A 17,257-nucleotide genomic window follows, 5' to 3' on the forward strand; every position below is an offset into this window, starting at 1 on the left:
CTCAGCAGTTTGTTCCCTTCAGCAGCCTTTAAAGATTGCAGACTTTGCAGAGTCTGTGTCAATCCTCTCTGTCATGAATGGATTGTTTATGGGATATGAAGGTCATTTACTGGACTAGAGCACTGATCGAGATCTGTTCCATTACTACGAAGCCACCCAGTCCCAGCTCCTTGGGTTAATAACATCCTGAGTTGGAAGGGACCCCTTAGGATCATCGGGTCCAAATCCTGTCTTCACACAGAGTAACCTAAGACTTAAACCACGTGTCTAAGAACATTGTTCAAACACTTCATGGACACTGGAAGCAGCAAGTGCTCCAAGGTGGAGACTCGTCATCGCACATCATCCAATTCCTTGTACTCAGTGTTGCTGAGTTGTGACACATGGGACATCGTTTCCAGTTACAGACAGGGCACTACCTTCTGGTTCTGGCAGGTTCTGCCTTCAGAAGCACTTGGCCACCTGCACACAGTGCATGAGATTTGCAATGATGTGCTGTAGCTGAAATGAACAAGGCTGAGCCTGTGTGTGCTGACCATGAATGGGATCCTGCTCTTCTCATGTCCTTCTGGGGTGAGGCTGTGCAGCAGCTTGCAGAACAATTTCCAGTCTGCGAGCTCAGCACTCCAAGGCTGTCCTGGACCATGGGCCAGTCATGTGCTTGGGTGTCTCAGGGCCAGGCACACCGTCCTGGACACACAACACAGCAGAGGGAGCACCACTGCTTATGCCTTCTGAGCTGATTCATCATCTCTGTGACAGGACTCACAAACTCTCAAAGCCAAAAACTCCTTGCTCTGTCCTAGTTTCAAGGAGGCCAAAGAGATCATAATTCTTTTGGGGCTTAGCTGAAAGGGAATATGCTCTCTTTCTGAGCAGTATTGGGAAGGGAGAATAAACCGGGGGACTGTTGTTAGCTATGAATCACATATGCAGTCAACTGGAGGGCTGGTTCTTTTCTAGAGGTTTCTGCATCAGGTTAAAGAATTAAGGCCCCATCCTTCTTCAAATCACTTCAGTGCATAGCAGTGAAAACCAGCAGCAGACAAAAGCCCTCTGTGTTTGAAATGCTCTGGTACCAGGTGAAAAGGAGGAAGGTGGCACCTGTTTCGTAAAAATGTACCTTTAACCTAGAGCTACAGCTTTTGTCTGGTTGACCCCTTACATAAGCAAAAAGTCCAGACCTGTTTCTGTAAGCTCGTACCATGCATTCATCTCCCAATAAGACAGTTTCCATATTTCACCCTTGCTCTGACTAGTGTTGCTTGTTAATCCTGAGCTAAGTTTAGAAGAGTGAACATATTACACAGGGCTTATACTAGCTAGTTCAAGTGTAAGACTCCAACACTTTACATCGTATTTTCCTTATAACATTTTAAATAATTGCTTAAGTTCAATTTCAAAAGATACATTTTTAAGGTCCTTAAAAACTAAGATGTTTTTAGAAACATTACCTAACATTTTAGAAGGTTTACTGATTGCTTTTTTCTTGTGGAGATCATGCAGTTGAAATCTGAAGTGGTTAACTACAGAAGTATTCACTTGATATTTTGAAGTGGTAAGTCATTATGACACAGTATTGAAAAATATTAAAATTAATGTATAATAATTTATGGATAGTTTTCCAAGTAGTCAGTACTACCATCATAATTGCAGCATTTTGTATCTGTTTTCAACACAAACTGTCTTAACCATGTGATTTACATTTTAAATACCTAGCATAAGCTAGAAAGAAGTGGTATTATACAGAAGTATTTCTATGCTCATAGCTGGTCAAGGCCAACAAATAATACAGTGTCTCATCAGACCTACAGCAAGTTGTTTTCCCTACCATTAAGACAAAGCATACAAACCCCCACTGGGTTTTACCATATCTTCTGTCTTCCTTTCTGAAGGTTTCTCAGAACTGTGTTTATGAGGAAACATGAGGTTAATGTCTAAAGAAAACATGGTGCATGACCATGGACACAAGGGGAATTGGTGAGAAATGGAAATTTCAGGAAGCGAAAAAGATAATGGAGGTGCTGAAATGGCAGGTCATGTTTCAGATGTGGTAATTGCCTGGTGATATCACTGTGCAGTGAGATGGTTTTGGGGAGGTTAGAGGAGAAGGAGGGAAGCATAACACAGAGGTGATGCCTTGAGGCTCATTTCAGGATATAGCCAGTTGGCTAAGGCAAGTCACTGCTCTTTTGAACTCTGACACCAATCAAATATCTAGGTTCTTCCTTTATCAGTTCTGGAAATGACAATTCTATCTTCATGAGAGCTCCTGACTTTGTACATATTTGCTGCTTTCTGAAGAAGAAAAGTAAAAAAAAAATTTCTTCAAATTACCTGTGGTGAACGGGATAAAAATGTGACAGGTATTATTGGTAAGTGGACATTTTGAATTCTGGAACATTGCAGCCACCAGAATACATACGACTGTAGTTTGGTTTCTGGTGTCTATTTGTAAATGGAGGGTGGATACTGTGTCATAACAAAGATAGCATATCTTTGGAGTCAACTGAATGCCATGGTGACACTTGGTACAAATCCTGCCTACTTCTGATTCAAATGTGACACTGAAGCAAGAGCAAAAGCAATGCCGTGTGTCTGTTCATCTGCTCTTTCCATGTTTCATAGTCTGAAGTTACCCTAATTCAGGGTCTAGGTTCTGCTGAACTCTTGCAAAAGGGGTAGGTTACTGGTTGATGCCAGACTCATAAGTGTTAAGCAAAAGGTGTTTCTCCCAAGAGTCTGATTGTGCACCATGAAAATTCATGGAAGTAGATTTCAGCCATGGTTTACAGCCATAATACTTCCAAAATACTGGGCTTTCTTTCCTTGTAAGTCTTCCATCTTAAGGTTGATCACTTTAACTATTAATTCCAAACGAAACTCTGGCCCAGTACACTTTCTTCTGAAAAAGAGAAAGAAAAAGGAAAATAGCTGAAACCTCAAATGAAGGATTCACTTCCATTACTGAATTTTATAAGGTGATATGTGGCATATAAAAAATCTGTATTGGTAGCTTGGGATCACATGCTTGTGTTTCTGCTCTCTCTCATCTGGAATGAGCTTGGACTATCTGTGTTATGGTTTGGACTGGAGATGGTTTTTCCCTTTCTCTTAAATTGGTGACTACAGGATGTGGCAGTTCTGATTATACTGAAAATTGCTGTAATTGTTATCAGGCAATAAACATTCAATATATTTTTGTAAGAAGTAGAGCTCAGTGGAAGTTTTCCAGTGTTTGAGAAAATAACTGGAAGCAAAATGGTAAGGATACAAATTGAATTTGGACTTTAAATACTGAGAAAGTTGGCCTGGGTTGTGCTCTTCAGAAACTGAGGATTACTGTAGCAGTCACAGCAACGCAAGACATGTTCTCAGCTAAGAATGAATATGAATGTCTTTTTCATATAAAAATACATTGTAAGTACTGCAGGAATGCATACCTGTCATAAGCATAACTGCTGTACAGAAAACAGAACAGGAATGTGAATTAAATGTTCTTACAAAGGACATAATTTTCCTCTGGTTCTCTCAGCAGCCATATATGGGCAACTTCTATCAAATGAGTCTGCAATACAAACTCTGTATTGCGCATTCACCTTTAAAGCAATCAAAAGGTAATGTTCGTATAATTTAGGTGAGAGCTCTTATTTATTACTCTGAAATTATAGTACTTTTTAAAGTACTCCATATGTGTAGATGTGAGTGAAGATTCTTAAGTTGTTAACATTTGATCTCCTGTTATAATTAATCAGATCCAGAATGTAGCTTAAATAATGTGTTTATATAGTGTTGTCTAAGAGTTTTACTTACAGTACTCCTTTGAAACTGACTGTATTGAATGGGACTAAATATAGGTGCACTCTTTCTCCTTTTGATAAAACACATTTCCACCGGATATTCCTCTTACTTTATTTTAAGAATTGATGATTTTAGAAAAGGTAAAACTAATTCTGAAATCCTGTAAGTATTTTATCGGCCTAGTAATGCCCATAACTCACTCACTTGAAACATTGCAGGATGGGAATTAGTTTCTTGGATTATAAAGCTCCCTTTTAAAATAAACAGGAGGAAACATAGGGGAGAGACAGAAGTGTGTAACTTGTTTAACATTTAACAAGCCTCTTGATCCATTTTCTGGACTAGTTGCTGTGCTTTTGAAGATAAAAGCAATTACATTAGGTATGGGGGTTGTTTTCATTCTCTGGGGCTCGTGAGAATTTTGTTTCATTACAGGAGCAGGAATGTGAATGCTTGGCTGTCTTTAGGGTGATTTTTTGACCATTTTTCTGAGTGCATCTGGGAGAAATCCAGGTCTTGCTGAAATCAGTGAGAATTTGCTCATTGCCTTTAACAGGGCCAGGATTTTGTCTGTGAATGTTCAGGTTTTCAGTCACTGGCCAGCTCCAGTGGAGCTACATTTAAGCTTTCCTTTTTTACTACTGCAAGTTGCCTCATCCTGGCCCTAGACTGCAAAACGACTCCCAAGAAATTTTCTTTCTGGAAAGTACAATGTTGATGATCTTAGCATGGACTCTGGTTAGCTGAAGCACACCAATATTTTGATGAAAGACTGGGGCCCAGTAATAAAGTCTGAACATTTGCTAGGCAGTGGATTATATTAGACTGAGTTGGGTCAAAGCGCTGTCTTGTAAATTTTGACCAGTAAGTGGGAAGCTCCTGCGTGAGACCCTAATGTTAAACAAAGAGCCTTGGTCAATATTGGGATATCTGACAATGCTGTAACAAAACTAGCAGTGGTAATGGATCATGCAGGAGAGGAGATTTTAAATCTGTGTATCTCTAACAGAATAAGGGTTTGCTTTATAATGCCTTTGCAGAGAGAGAGACACACAACTGATGCAAATTTGTTCAGCTTGGTCCTCTGACATGTGCCTGTCTCCAAAATGGTTTGAAGGAAACAATTTGTAAAAGTCAACTCAGAAATAAGGAACTTAACACAGGTTTTCCAAAGATTCAGTAGTGTTTAGATCTAACTTTATTGCAGACCAGTGAGTCCCGAGGTTCCTGATACCTTTTTGTGACTGAGAAAAATGGAGCTGGACACCAAAGCCATCTATCTACTGATAAGCAAAGGTGAAAAGGTGACACTGTATTCCTGTGCCTGACTTCTGGGATCTGCTCTTTGGAAGAGAAATTTTCCAATTCAAGGTAGGTGCCAGAAGCCACACCATACAATGAATAAAAGTGCCAAAGAATGGGTTTGCAGAAGGTGACTGAGAAATGAGTTTTTCCATTTGCCTGTCAGGCTGTCTTTTGGTCCCTGTCTGAGAGCTGGATGTGGGATTCCTAATTTGGCAGTCTCTAATGAGGTTATGTGTAGGAGGCTGGTGGTACTCATGAGGCCAAGGTGACCTGTGGGCAGGTGGGTCAGGCAGTGCTCTGCCCAAGCACGCTGCTCACAACACTCATGCCAGTACGTCCCCTGTTCAGTTTGCATTCCCACTGCTTACCATTGGGCTGCAGTCTTTTTGGGTCTGACCTGGAGTTTGTGTATTACTTTCTCTGGATTGTTTTAAGAAAAACTGGGGTTGAATGAAAAGTGAATTCCATAAATCCTTCCTCTGTGGTGTATCTTCAGTGGAAGAGGAATCTGTCTCTTCTGAGACAACTCAAATATCATCATTCATTGCAATGGTTATATTCAGATTTTAATTTACTCTCCTAATACAGTTATAAATCTGTTGTGCAGTCATCTGGTGGTTGCATATTAGAGTAATGTTTCCCAGAAGTTTCCACTACTCACAGTATGTTCCATAATTTTCAGGGGTTATGTAAAATTCTGAGATTGGTTGTGATCTACTTTTGTTGGTTAATGAGAGCGTAAGGAAATAGATAGTGGTATACAGTATTTCTGATAACATGGGAGAGTTGAAAAGGTAATTTTAAGTTGTACTGAGTGCAGAAGAAGATAAAATACATTGGAAGTTTTAACTTTTTTTTTTTTTTTTTTTTTTTTTTTAAAGAGCAGAGCTCTAGCATGGGAACTATCTAACCCAAAGCAAAAATGTAGAGTTCTGAATATTCGGTGTGTATGAAATTGTATATTTAAAATATAATCCTTCAAGAAGGTGTGTATTTTGCTCCTATTAGTTTCCTCTCAGAATTGGCAAGGTATTTTGGATTAAACATATTCAATTTCTGTCTGCAGAAGCTAAATGAGTCTCCACTATGCATTCGCAGCTTGCCACTCTGACATTCAAGTCTCAGATCTGATGTAGTAAACAGAAATGTTGTTTTTATTTTCTTAGTCCCTGTACAGCATACCAGCCTGCTATGTATTAGCCACATGAGTAGCTCTGTGACAGTTCAAAAGGAAAGTACACCTCTCTGCAAACAGTGTAGGTTATTCCCATCTCTTTCCTGGACAGTACTGGAATTTCCAGGTCTTTGTGACTCCTGTGGCTATTTTCCTTCTCTGCTGACTCTGTGCCTTGGACTTCTTGGTTCCTCTGTTCCTTTACCTGTAAGAAGCAGCTAGGGACAGGTCTACGAGGGAAGGCAAAACGCTGCTTGCAAGTGGACAGTTTGTTTCAGATAAAGGAGTGAAGGGTGTGAGGTGGTTCAATATATTACCCCAGTAGGGGTTTGCTGGAGCCAGGAAAATCCAGCTCCTGCAGACCAGCTCCAGTTTCCTTTCACCCCCTCCTGTGAGTGATGTGAGTTGTTTATTTCTTCATCCCTGCCTTTGCAGAGAACAACTAGGCGTTCATTTCTCTTCCCGCCTCCTCCTCTCCTCCGCCTCTCTGTTCCTTGGAGAAGTGGGAAGGGAAAGGGAAAAACTGTGAGGAAAAACACCTTCACTCCTTTTCCTTGCTGGATCACAAACCACAGGAGGCAGAACCAGATGAACTGCCTGAGCACAAGAGAAGAGGAGGACATTGTGACATGGAGATTAAACCTTCCCCTGGCTGGGTCTTGCAGCTCACTTCAGGAGCTCTCCTTCCAAACCTTGAGCAGTGGGTTTGATTCCTTTGCTGCTGCTGCTGTGTTTCCATACAATACCCTACTGGATATTTCAGCTGATTTTAAAATGAATTAGAACCTGAACTTCATCTTCCTTTGATAATTCTTTTAGTAATTTCATCCTTCTGTTTTTAAATTTCTAAGTAATTACTGAAATAGATGTTTATTTGATAATTTATAGTTTAAAGAGGATTTTGAAAAGAAACTAATCTCATTAAATGGGAAGACACTGTAATCTTCTCCGACATTCCAAGTTTCCTCTTAATATTTTACAGTCTTTTTACTATTTATTTTGTATCTCTTTTCGTGAAAGTGTTTATTTTGGGAAGGCCAAAACAAAATTCTCCCTATGTCTCTCATCAGCTGTAAGATGAATGCACACAGTTGGAATAAGTTCCATTGGAACTCTCATGCAGAATAAACAAAGTCCTGACCGAAGTCTTGACTCATGATAGATATTTAATGACTATTGTCATGAAAAAGTATTTAACATATTCTCCATCAAAAGAAGGGTGTAGCTTTGCTGCGGAGTCAGCAACACATCAAAATAGGGGCAACTGAGGGAGAGATTCAAAGGCCAAAGCTGATATGGAGCCGATGGACATTGGAAAGGACTTGAAGATCTCTGTGCTGATTGAAGAGGGCGATGTAAGTGTGCTGGGGAGGTCGAGTGTGTCATGGGGAATTTCTGATGTTATAGGTCAGGTTTTTCAGGTGGAATCAGCCTACAGAAGGGGCTTGCAAGTGTGTTGTCATCCCTTGAGCTTTTGTACGCTGTGTCATACCACCCTGTGGTAAAGCAGTTTTGCCTCAAATGTTCACATACTCTGTGGGAAATCTTGGGGATTGTTTTGGGAAGAGAGGTTTGGTATTTCTATGGATGAAGCTAGAGAGCAGGGAGATGCCTACAAAATCACTGCATGTCCTTGAACAAAGCAGATGTGTTTCCACTGCCTTTTCTACTTGTGTGACACTGTAACACTTGGCAGTCAACAAACTCTGCGTGCTGCTCTTGTCATCATGCGGTGGGGCAGGAAAACTGCTGACATGGAAAAGTGCAGACAAAATCAAGCAAAGTGATTCATGGCTTGGAAGGCTCTGTGTCCTGGGGAAAGATTAATCAAAACTGGCCCAGAGAGCTCAGGGATAGTAATATGCATGCATATTACAGTTACTGGGTGATAGAAAAATATCTTTGGGTGAGTTGGGCCAGACTCACAGATGTTATTTTAGGAGGTACATTTATTATTACTGCTGTTAAGAAAGGTCTCTCTTGTAAAAGTCTAATCTCTCTGTGAGTAAGGGGCTAGGGAACCTGTGCTGTATAGATTACAGATCCATGGCATTCACAAACAGTCATAAGGAGGACTGAGTAGAAAGTCCAAGAAAATTACACTTTTAGACCATTGCTTAGTGAAGAAAAGATGCTGTGAGAGCTGTGGGACAGGCTTATCAAAAGGAAATAAAACACTCTGGTCCTTGAAGAGTTCAAGTAAGAAGAGTGGTTCAGATTGTAATCTCATTCCCTGTGGCAGTAAAAAAATTAAAATTCTCATTTTAATTTTAGTGCTATATGGTACTCAATAAATTTTGGAAGGTGTGCAGTTATGTTTCTCTAGTCCTCATTATCTTTGAGATGAAGAAGACAGTGATTGGAATGGTCTCAAAGATTTAATAGTAGTTAGAAGAATGAGAGAGAAAATGTCCTTTTAACCAATGAGAAAATAGATGATAAGAGAGTAAGGAACAGTTTAGACTAACTTTCTAGAGGAACATATCTAATAAAATCATTTACTGAGTATGATTAGATAATTTTTATTCCAAAGAAACTTTTGAAATTTTGGGCCCTTTTTAACTGATTTTAAGTGCCACTGTTTTCTGAAAATTGTGAAGTTCATCTTTGTTGTGAGAAAACTAGAGCTGGGAAAGACATTTGTACACCTATGGAAGGAAAAGTTTCAGCACACGTATTCTGGTCAAGCAACTGGCATGCACAGTGTTCAGAAACAAGCACAGTGCCTCTTGCTTGACCTGGAGCTGATGGATACAGGAGGGATGGAGGGGGGCAACATGCATCGCAGGGAGATGAATTTATCAAAGGAGTATGGAAAAGGGGCTTGGACTGTTGCATTACAGAGAGGGGAATGATGCAAGCCACAAATCTCTAGGAAACCAGGCTTTATTAGTTCCACTGCTTTTGGAACAACTTGTTTAAACTTCCCTTGTAGGTAATTAACTTTCTAATGGCACTGTGAGATAGGCCACCTGCAGAACCCTTGGGCAGGGGGATTCACAGGCATGTGTGGTTAAAAATAAGGCCTCATGGAAAACTAGGCAAAAGTGCGTTAGAATAATATTTACATTCAGTAGCATTAAGTACATCTGTTTGTTATTAGTGGGAGGCTGAACTGGCTAAAAATCTTCCGCAAGAGTGACCCAGCAGCAGAAGGCCAGGTACCTCTGACAGCTTTTCTACAGCTACCAATAGAGTTGTTTTCAAAAGCATGACAAGATTTCCCTCTCAATGTCAATTTGAATACAAAGGAGATAAAATTTAGATTACTGGAATATATAGATGTTTCATTTCTGTCCCTTTATGTGTCTAATGTTGTCTTTATTTTCTCTGTTACTCCTGTGTTTACACGGGTGTGAAGTTTTCACCCAAACTAAGGGAATGCAGCTCTGGTTGAAATCAGTGCAAGCCAAAGATGGTCAACTTGTTTGAAAAATCAAGGGTGATAGATGACAGTCTTAAACCTAATAATTTAAAAATTCTCTAGAATACTATTTAATGCAAAGATATTATTACATGTTATTTGGTCAAAAAAAAAAGACACAGAACATGAGGATTTTTTTTTTTTTTGTAGTTTAGAATGCTTTAATATAGCTTTGATGTCTGAAGACTGTACACGTAGTCGTGATGATTTAAGCAATCTGGAAGTAATGTTTAGCTTCAAGTGGAAAAGCTTTGGCATAGCTAAGAACAGAGTCTAGATTTTTCAATCCTATGTCTTAGACACATGTCATGTATGTGTGTTTATGCACAAAACAGTATTAGAGAAATGGGTTATTCTATTTTAAGCTTAGGAATACTACTGACCTGGAATCCAGGCTTTTGGGTTCAGTTTCATGTTCTACTATAAGTTTATTCAATGTAAAATTTGGTAACCATCCTTTTAAGTTGTAACCACTATCTGCTTGTTATATATATCCCTTTTTCTTTCTATTGTAAGAAGAAAGAATCTGAAGGGCAAGGAAGGAAAGACATTTTATGTATGTGTCTTTACACAGAACACAGAACACATAGAACCTTGGAAACCCCTCGTCTTTGTTAATTAATTCTTTCAAATCTTAAGTATCCACAAGTTACAGGGAGATTTCTAAATCTGAAAGCTGTTATTGCAAACTCCTCTTTAGCCACAGATTATTGTTGTCTTTCCTCTAAATTATTAAAAATCTCTCCATCTAGCCCCTCTGCAAATTTCCTTTAGCTTCCCTTTAGATTCACACTCCTTGTCGAGAACTGCCTTAGTCCCTGGTTTAGACCCTGCTGCCTCCAGTCCCTGAATGCTTGTGTTTACTGCTGTTTCCTGGCCAGTTTACATCCTTAGTAGTCTTCAGGGTACAAATATGCTTAGACTTATGTTACACCTTTGTCTTGAACCTCTAAATTCTTGTGCTGTACACTCTTTGGGGTGAAGGATCCTCAGGCTATTTTATTTTCATGGCATATTGAGAGCCTGATATAAATGATAGAGTTCAGTTCTGTGCCCAGCCATAGGCACTCATGTTGTTAGAATTCCCTAGCCTGTGGGACTGGCAGGCATCACACAGAAGCTCTGAAGGACTCATGTTCCCCTGGAACGGTGTATCTCTCATTGTAGAGCAGGGGATACCTGAAGGTATCTCTGGTGGCACTCAGTAATGTTACTCTCTTACCTCAAAATCACAGAAGCAGACATTTATTGATTATGCAGCTTCCTACAGTTAAAACCATCAGGAAAACATTCTTAAAGAGAGGATAAAGCAAAAAAATCCTTTTGATGTGACCAAATCTGGAAGAAGTCTATCTCGGTTATGCTCACAGAAAAGGAGCATGGGAAGTAAAACATCGCCAAAGAGAATTAACACAACAGCAACAGATGTAAAGAACTGTGTGTCTGGAGATTAGCAGCAGAAGTAACCACCTTATGATAAGGTTCAGAGTGTTGTTTTGTGGTTTAGGAAAAGCAAGTAGGTATGACCAAAATGCCTGTCCTTTGGGAAGATGGAGTCAAAGGGCACATGCTTGAGACCCACAAATATGAGCTATTCAGAAAACAAACAAAGACCTCTAAACTAAAATGTGCAGGTGACTGGAAAGGTCAGCCTGTGAAAAGCACAAAGAATGAAGCAAAGGGAGGTGATGAGGTGTGTTTGAAACAGTGGCCTCATCTCCTGTGTAAGTGCACCAGATGAGGAGCAATGTGGGTCAGTAGATCCCACACTGAAGTTGAGATCTCCAAACTCCTCCAGTCTGCATGAGACCTTGGGACACAGCTGCTCTTTTAATGACTGGTAATGTGGGTGGGTAATGTGTTCAAAATGTGTTGGTTTCTAGAGCTGTGCTATTTAAACAGCACAGAATGGCAAGACTTTGAAACAAGTCTTAATATTTTATAGGCTGTGTAGCTGCCTTAAAAAAAAGGAAGCAAATGTTCATTCAAAAATGGGAGACCACCTACTTAAAGTATAACCCTGCAAGTAAGACAATAATTTCCTAAACAAAACTAAATGCAAGCAGTGAGTCACCCTTTCACTTCTATAAATTCTTGTGTGGTGTATTTCTTTTGAAAATAATTTGGATTCAGAAAGGTATGCACCTGATTCTCTGCTTTCTTGTACTAACTGCTATTAGTACTAAGTAGGTAGATTACTTCTACTCTGATATTATGCTCTCTGATACCAGCTCTAGACAGTGATGCTACTTGTTTCCTATAAACCCTTTCCATGATCATGTGAAAGGCGATGGACCTGCTGATATCAGACATCCTTTTTCAAACAAAATTTTATATAAATAAGGTAAACGGGGTTCCACTCAAACCTACCTGGCCTGTTCTAGTATGCTTGCTTTTCAGTCTGTTAGTTTTGTTAGTTTCTTTTATTTGCTCCAGTTTGTTGTTGTTGTTGTTATTGTTGTTCTCAGTCTGTTACACTATTTTGATGAGTTTCATTCTGTTATGTGTGGTTACTTATCTGTTGCAACCCATCTACTGGCTTCCATATGTTGCTAAAATGTGTTTGGAAGAGGGGATTGAGTTACTGTTTCTAGCTGCGAGTTTGTTTGATCACTTGGACACGTTCACTGGGATGTGAGATCCTAGAGTCCATACAGAGCCTTCCAACTGGAGATTTTCTATTTTTTTCTTTGCTGTGGAGGACCCCCCACATGCTTCCCTTGTCAGCCCTGCTTCGAGGAAATGTGTGTAGCATCACAGCCTTACTACAGCAAAGTGAAATCTTTGCAACCCAACTTCTGGTATTCACTGCCTGTGGGATATTATTTGAGGTGCCTCCCTCCGGAGGTAAAAGAGAGAAACAGGGATCTTGAAAGGTCTGTCAAAACCCTTAATGTCCATTGCAGAAAACATTTCTTGAATAAGAGCCTACAAAATTGGTTCAGTGAGTGAACCATGTCCTTGCCTTTTTTTTGAGTTAAAATTGAGGAATTAAGAATTCAAGTAGGATATTTATTTGTGAGTGACCAAAGGAACTTCTGTTTAAACTGTTTTTTATGAAAGTTCCTTGTAAGAATTACATTAGAATTACATTGCTACTTTGAGAACTTAAGCATTGACTAGGTCATATTTTAGTCAAATCTGTTTCCTTGTGAATGTTGTGACTGATTTAGATTCTACTTTTCTGTATCAGCTTTTTGCTGATGTCTTCATACGACCATTTTTTTGTATATGAGTGTGTTTGGAGAAGATGGCTGAGAATCTTGTGATTCTCAGGAGTTCATAAAAATAAACAACATGTAGGGAGTTTGTTTTTGTACCAACAGGGATATTTACCCTATAAGGTTCTGTATAATTGGCTTTGGGCATAGCTTTGGGAGTGAAGAGTTAAGGCAGAAGCAGAGATGAAGAATCTGTTTAATTTACTTGATTATTTCCAGCCAAGTGAATATGCCTAAGCAGCACAGAAAAGAGAAGACAACAATTTGGTCCCCTCTCCCACTGGGGTTTTGCATGGATTATGCACCATGCATCAACTATCAGCAATGGCCACATGCAGTAGAACCTTCACGTGCCAGTGTGGCATTTATTCATAACATGAAGTCACATAGGTTTGTCATTTCCAGCTTGTTTCAAATAATCTGCACTTCTGGGTTTTCTACAGTTGTGTTCTTCCAACACCCTTGGAAGATACATTAATTTCTTTGCATGATGTTGCATGGGATTGAACTCAGCATTTTCCCAAGTTCTCTGGTAATGGGATTCTGAAATTAAAAAACAAAACAAAACAAGAGAAGTTACGTTTTATTTACAAATATTGTCTATCATACAGCAATAAATGAATACTAACGAAACAGAAATCAGTGGATTCAGTCTCTGCTCTTGTGAGTGGCAAAGTATCTGAATATTTGGAGTACTGTTTTGTTTGAAGAGCTGGGTATGATTTGATAGGAGATGCAGAGGCTTTCTAAAACCACTGGGCACCCAAATAACTGAACGAGCCTGTCATGAATTTGAAGATAATTTTCACATCTTGAACTGAAATGAAGAGGCAAGTACCAATCTCTTCACTCTTGTGACCAGTGCCAGGACTCAAGGAAATGGCATGAAGGTGAGTCAGGGGAATTTTAGGTTGGATAGTGGGAAAAAGTTTTTCCCCCCAAGGGCACTAGAGCAGTGGGACAGGCTCCCCAGGCTCCCCAGGAAAGTAGTCACAGCACCAAGCCTGACAGAGTTCAAGAAATGTTTGGACAACACTCTCAGGCACATAGTGTGATTCTTGGAGATGGTCCTGTGTAGGGCCAGGAGCTAGACTTGATGATCCTGATGAGTCCCTTTCAGTTCAGCATATTCTGTGATTCTATGATTCTATTGTTCTATGACTATGTATGTACAGGCAATTACTTGTGTGAATGTGCAGAGAAAACCAGAATGTAATGTTTGCTAGGCAGCCAATAAACCTGAATTGTATCTTTCTGTTTCCCTCAGCCAGGAAGTCACTCAGCTATTTTTAAATCTGTATCCATGAATATAAGATTCTTTCTTGAGGAAAAAAAGGACAGGAAATAATTTAAAATACCTTGAAATTTCCTACCCCTGTTTATCCCTTGCTGCCTCTCCCTTTCTTTCAGAGGATTTACAGGTTTATTCAGCCCAAAGGCAAGAGTCCAGCAGTTCTTTCCAGAAGTCCTGCATTTTAAAAGGGTCTCTACATAGCAAGTAGGCAATCAGAGAATCTTTCATTCAAGTCTTTTTACTTCTGACGTGTGGCCCACCTCTTGGCAAATTCCTAGGAAGTTTGCTAATATTTAGATACTAGAGGATGGTGATGACAGTCAGATGACAGCATTTTGTCACTAGAGTTGTCACTACTCTCTGGAGTACTAGGCTGTGAAAAACATGTCTGTATGAAATGTTCTCTGTCAGCTGCACTTTGCAAATAGAAAAATGAAGATTTAAAGATCTGATCTCTTAAAAGTTTCATATGGAATCCAGTTCTGGGTTTTCCATCTGTTTATTACTGTAAAAGAAAGCTGATCAGTTTAGCTAAATCCTTGGGCTTTAATTTGGACAACCTAGCTATTTTTCTAGTACAGATATAAGTTGAGATTTTGAACAAGTTACTCAAAACAGATAGTGAAGTATATAGTGGTATTTATTACATATAGTAGTAACTGTGTTTAGCATGTATATTTTTAGTTAGTGTCTTTAATTTGGACAGCCTGTAGTACAAATGAAAGCCTGTCTTCAAGAATTACCTGAAATTATACAAAAGACAATTGTAAAAGGAAAATATTTATCTATAGTATCTGATATCCTGCTGCTGTATGTAAGCAACATCTTTGTAGCAAGCTAATAAACAGCTGTGTGCTAATGAAGGGAAATAGCAAAAAGATGTAAAGGCCCATGTGAAGACAGAAGAGGAAAAAGGTAGAAGAAAAGAATCAAAGAAAAAGACAATAGATAATGGAGACCTGGGCTGGTTACTAACTCTTTGGTATTCCTAACTTGTCTTTAATATTGGAGTTTTAAACTTCTTTATGTTCCTACGACTGATGCCCAGGGTGGAAGGCAACCAATCTTTTACACTGCATGGTCAGAATGCCCCTGCTCTGTTCTGTACATTCCTATCACTTCAAAAACATTGCTTAATTACTGAGAACAAGGAGGATATAATATATTATCATTATTGTGTTCCTGAGTGATTCAAATTTCTATTATATCTACTGATTGGTGAACACTTGGGTATAAAACCCAGAACCATGTATATGAGACTGTTACTTTTTGCTGTTAGTTAAAAACAAAACCAAAAACCCAACAAACCAAAACCCCCACAAAACCCCACACCAAACACCCCATCAAAACCTAATCATAACCAAAAGCATGGAAAGGGCGTCCCATGACTTGTGTAGAGGTTGACAAGTGTCTTTGTCATGGTACTGCCATTCACACTGGAAGAGCTTAAACTCTACTAAGTCTTTTCAACATTCCAGAGACTCTATTTTTAGTGACAGCTTTAATCCTTTGCACCCTCTCTTCTCAGTTAATGAATGGATGGCGGAGAACAAGGGTCTGGGAAGTTCCTGGATCCACTCAGTGTTTCAGGAGCTCTAGCCAATGGCAAAATATCTTGCCTGAAATAACAAACCTACTCAGTAGATGTTTCTGCTGTACTATGTTGTCATTATTCTCCTGCACCAGGCTTTACTCTAGGATCTGGAATGGGGAAACACCCCATTAACAGCTCACCTGGAGAGAGTTGTGAGGCCACTCTCTATTTGGTCCCTGTATTCCAGTGATTAGCTGCAAATCTGTAACTTTGAATTATGCTACACAGTGTTACACTCTCAGGCATGACGAGGGAATCTATTGGGTCCTAAAATACCAGTCTTTTCGCACAGCAACCATCCCAGAACCTCAAGAAAAAAGATTAAAATAATTAATTCTTTCTAAGCATGATCATTAGAAATAGTTAGATAATCTGAAATATGCTAAAGTTAAAATAGTGAAGACAGGCATTTTCTGGTGAAACACATTGCATAGAAAATTCCAGCTTGTGGAAAAAGAAGTTGTCTGTAAGACAAATGCAGTTTAGCTATGTGTCCTAATATGATTTTTCTTAAAGAAGAGTTATGGAATTGTTGAAATGTGTTCCTGACCTTTCTGGAAGCAAATTAATCCCTTTTTCAGAAAAATTTTTATTATGAAATTTTAATGTATATAGTTTCTTAAAAATTCTCTTGATCTGAATTTTTGTTCTGGGGTGGGATGAAAAAGAATTCAAAATATTGACAAACTTTTATGGAGTAATAAAACATATCAATACAGCTTGGCAATAATCTGCTGAGTAAAACCAATAATTTTCCTTTCAAGCAAGCTGAATTATGATGTCAGATTTCTTTATGCATATTTGAGAATTCTATCAATTGTTTTAATGAAAAAAAATTTCTAATAAATTTGTTAATTTTAATATTGTTAATTTCCTAGCAGAGCCATAAAGAAATTTTTTACCACTAAGTAACATTTATTAATAGTTGTGGAAGGATGAGTCGTATGCTCATTTTACAGTTTTGTTTTGGGGTTATTGTCTAGGCTTGCAAATGGCTAAAAATCTGGCTTAAAAATCTGTACTAAATGAGTGATCATGGTTTAATAGCAATGCATGTTTGTGCTAAAGATAAAACTCTTTAAAATCCAGCAAAGAACTTGGACTAGTCATGGGGTATGTGCAATCTCTGCATGTTGCAGAGTTTCTCTTTCAGTCTGGATTAGGAATATATCATTTATGAATAAATCCAGAAGATCTGAGATGTTCTGAGCATCACGTATCCACGACCAGATTTATCTGAAATATATGTATTTATTAAGGAAACCAAGTATTAGTTATTTTTATGAAATGCACATGGTTCATGTAGTTATTTAATGCGTATTACTGATATTCACAGAGAGAAAATTTCATGCATTTTACTTCTTCTTTTTGGGTATATATATAAAAAAAAGACTTCTTTTGCCTTCCAACGTGATGAGGATTGTCAGGTCTGGTCCTGCATTGG

Source organism: Lepidothrix coronata, unplaced genomic scaffold, assembly GCF_001604755.1.
Source record: "Lepidothrix coronata isolate B3197 unplaced genomic scaffold, Lepidothrix_coronata-1.0 Scaffold111, whole genome shotgun sequence".
In the NCBI taxonomy this organism is placed as follows: Eukaryota; Metazoa; Chordata; class Aves; order Passeriformes; family Pipridae; genus Lepidothrix; species Lepidothrix coronata.